A 4,029-nucleotide genomic window follows, 5' to 3' on the forward strand; every position below is an offset into this window, starting at 1 on the left:
GGCTCAGGGCACACATGGCAGCCAGAGGGAAAGTCCTGAGCCTGCAAAGTGAGGTAGCCATGAAGTTGGCCACTACAGTAGTCATCTCTTAGCCATTCGTCACCACTGCACTGGAGGAAGTTATGGCTAGTTCTCTCATCAGCAAAACACAGTCCACGGACGTACATATTTACAAATGATTTCATAGGGTTCTTATTTAGAAACTTCAAGACTTGGAGTGGAAATCATTTCTGTCAAAGTATGTGGCACCTGAGAGAAGTCCCCTATGACTGCCTCAAGTGGCAGAGTCCAACACTCCTGCCATCCAGTATCTGCTTGCCGCCTTCACCAGTTTGGCCCTGCACCTCCAGGTGGAAAGCTCAGGACCTCAACTGCTGAGCCAAGGTCCTAGACTGGGTCAGCAGTGGTTGTCTGTGTAGCCTCTGGCATGCACTCACTGAGCCTGGGATCCACCATCCTGAGCCCTGTCCCTTGCTCTGCTCACCAATCTTTACTCTGTGCCTAAGCACACTTGCATCCTATTGACCATTCCTGGGTTCCCCTGCAGCCTTGCCAGCATAACCTGCACAGAGTTCTCCAGCCCCAAGCTTTTGTTCCCTCACGGCAGTGCCGCGCCAAGAGTTAAAAAGGAGGCACTCTGAATTAAAGACATCTTGGAAGCAGGGTGTCCCTGAGCACAGAGGCCACCAACCTGGGAGAGGAAGAGATGCGGCACAAGGCAGATGTGTCCTAAAATATCCTTGGGGACCGAGGGTGGGGGTGCACTGTGGTTCTGGTCACTCAGGGCACACTCGGGGCGGTTTCTGCCTGGCTGGGGTCTCTGCCTGCAAGCACAGCCCCGTGATGCAGGCCCACCAACCACGTTCACAGCCCGCCTTATGGGCGGGGTATTTGCAGCCCGTGGCTGCTGACGCACCTGCAGCAGTGCTGGGAGAGTGTGTAGAGACTGAGAATCACACACTCTGCTCTTAGACTGGGAGATTCTGGCAACAATGCACAGCTTCTTTGTAGGCAATCCACCCGCTGAGTGCAGCAAGTCTGAACCTCCGACCTTCCTGGCGAGCTTGGAGAAGAAAGATCAGGTGGAGGGGTCCTAAAGGCCTCCAGGTGGGTTGGGTCCTGGAGAGGGTTGAGGTGCTGCATAACTGTGTTTCGGGAGTGCCCTTAAAATTGAGAGTTAGTGCAGGTATGATGAGAGCAGATCGTTGTCAGGCTGTGTGTGCAGGCGATCCCACGAGAAGCCCAGAGAAGTTTCAAGGATTGCCTGTCTCAGTTTAAGCCATCTGCACACAGAAAGGTCTGAATGTGTTCCTTGGTTTCACTTGATAATCAGGCATGTAGCTCAGTAGAAAATGGTTTTGGATTTATTTTCTCTCTTTAAATTATTTCGTGCAAGGAGAATGAGAGGATAGTCAGCGGGACTGAGTTATCCCTGACTCGCTGAAAATTCCCAGCTCAGCTAACAAGGCAGGACAGGACGAAAGTTAGTGGGGATTCCAGCCCCGTCCAAAATTGGTGACACACAGGACCCAGAAATACCAACTGACTGTCCTCAGTCTGTCGTCCACGAGGGCATAGGTCGGATCGCTTGGGGCACAGCCTGCAGACTACCTACAATGCGGGTACTAGCGGTGCCATGGTCCTTCTTGAGAGGGGTGTGTAGGGGGTCTTACTGTATCCTGTGTCGGAGGTGCCCCTATGGTGAAGGCATCCACTATGCTCATGGACAAGGCCTTGTTAGGGATCTGAGTGAGGTACCTGTGAGGCACCTGTAGTCTTAGTTGTACTGGCAGATACCTTCCACCATGGCGGTGATGGCTGTAGGGGTCCCCTGATTGTGTGAAGGGGGCTGGAACTGGCTCAGAAGATGATCAGGAAGTTGTTGGCTGTTAATCTTATAAACTTCTTGGAGAATGCACTTCCGTGGTTTGTTCACCCAGGCTTCCAGGCAGCAGTGTTCAGGGCTTTGTGGGAGATGATCTTGTGGGACCTGGTGCTGGGCTCTGTGTCCAGCCAAGAGCCTGTGTACTCAGGAACTGACAGCAGGGAGGAGACATTGCTACCGTTCCCCCAGCTGAGGTCGTGGCTATGAGGCCAAAGACGGGGACTCAGGAACCGTGAGATCCTGAGCTGATCGAAACCAAGAGTCCCTGTACATAACCAACTGAGCCACTTAGGTGCCCCTTCCTTGGCGATTTATATATTACCCTTAAGTTGGGAGAGGATTTAGGGATACCTGGAGATAAGACAGCAATCTGCACACACGATGGTCTAAATTTCCTTGAATTTACTTGGTAAATCAGGGATGGACTCAGAAGAGAACAGTTTTGTAGCTCACATGAGGAGGAAGAACCTGCTGCCCTACCAGTCTGCCCTGAGGAGAGTGATTGTTAGCCACCCAATTCCCTAGTCGCGAACTTACTCCTTCACGTTGGGGGCACCACCAGGAGTTAAGAGCGAGGAATGCTGAATAGAGCATCTTGGAAGTTAGGTGTCCCCAACACAGAGGCACAAAACTGGAAGGGAAAGAGACATGGCAAAAAGCAGGTGTGTTCTATGAAACGCAAGGCTTCTGGGGACTGAGGATAGGGATGCACCGTTGCCCGGGTACGTTGCCCGGATCACATAGGACGTACCCGGGCAGGATTTCTGCTCTGCCTGGGAAAACCACCTAACTCGGGTCTCTGCCTGCCCGCCACAGCCCGTGATGCAGTCCCCACCCACTGTGGCTGGAATACCAGACTTGCCGCCACGGTTATGCTTGCCGCGCTGGGAAAGTGTGTAGAGGCTGAGGCTTGGACGCGCTGCTCGCTCACACCCGGAGATCCTCGCAACAGCGAGAAGCCGCTTTCTCGGCACTCTCCGTGCGGAGGGCAGGAAGTCAGGACCTTGGACCTCCGGGCAGGAGAGGAGTGAAAGATCAGGTGGGCGGGTCCTAAAACCCTCCAGCTGGGATAGGTCCCGGAGAGGATCTGGTGCTGAATAATTGCATGTTAGAGAGAACGCTTAAAATTGAGAGTTAGTCCGGTGGCACAGGGCGGCTCAGTCTGTTGAGCATCCGACTCTTGCTCAGGTCACGATCTCCCGATTTGTGAGTTCAAGCCCCGCATCGGTTTCAATGCTGTCTTCCTGTTAGCGCATAGCCCGCCTTGAATCCTCTGTCCCCATCTCTCTATCCCTTCCCTGCTTGCGCTCTCCCCAAAATAAATATTTTTTGAAAATTGAGAGTGAGTGCAATTTGATGAGAGCAGATCAGCATCATGCCATGTGTGCACGCGATCCTATGGGGGAGAGACTCAGAGGCAGGCTGGGGTGCGATTCAGAGAGAATCCACAGGGTGTCCCCTGTGTCAGACCCCTGTGCCTGCCTGAGCTCTGGGGAGTGGGCACATGATTTGGAGACAGAAATGAGTTTGTGTGTGTGAAAGCTTTGAATGTGAGTGTTAGTGTCCGCAGGGACTCTTCAGTACCTGCAAGCGTTCTCCGCTCTCTAGAGGAGGACTGAAGTGCTGGGGATGTGGGCGCAGGGCTGTGACTGCACGCCATTGGGACAAACTTCTGTTTGCTACCGTTCCCCCAGCTGAGGTCGTGGCTATGAGGCCAAAGACGGGGACTCAGGAACCGTGAGATCCTGAGCTGATCGAAACCAGAGGGTGAGGATCCCCACTCCAGTTGGCTCAGGGCATCCCCTCCCTCCTGTCCTGCCAAGGAAGGCATATCCTAAGAGGTAAGACGGAACATGGCTGGAGAGGAGGCCAGCACACTGCCATGGCTCTCCTCGGCCTGGGGCCCAGCTATTCTCACGCACCACTGAAAACAGAGGTCCCACACAGAGACTATGGTTAGACCACATGTAAAAAGATCCATTTCTGAAAGCAATTGGGGAAGGTATGAAATCCCTCCCTCCGGAAACTGGTCTGAAAGCACTGAGGAGACTTCCCAGCATTGGAGGAGTTAGGACTGGTAAGTGTGAGGCCAGCAGATGAACCCCACAGATCCCAGGAGATTTTAGAAATTGGTTTCTCCTTGT

At 53.3% G+C, this 4,029-nt stretch overlaps 1 long non-coding RNA gene across 1 annotated transcript; it reads left to right on the plus strand.

Moving 5' to 3' along the window:
- The first annotated feature begins 960 nt into the window (after positions 1-960).
- Positions 961-3,225, plus strand: LOC147576634 (uncharacterized). Its single transcript, XR_015241438.1, has 2 exons — positions 961-1,107; positions 2,702-3,225. It is a non-coding gene; the product is annotated as an uncharacterized LOC147576634 (long non-coding RNA).
- The last annotated feature ends 804 nt before the right edge of the window (positions 3,226-4,029 follow it).

Source organism: Puma concolor, chromosome D1 (genome assembly GCF_028749965.1).
Source record: "Puma concolor isolate L17-30 chromosome D1, mPumCon1.1.hap2, whole genome shotgun sequence".
In the NCBI taxonomy this organism is placed as follows: domain Eukaryota; kingdom Metazoa; phylum Chordata; class Mammalia; order Carnivora; family Felidae; genus Puma; species Puma concolor.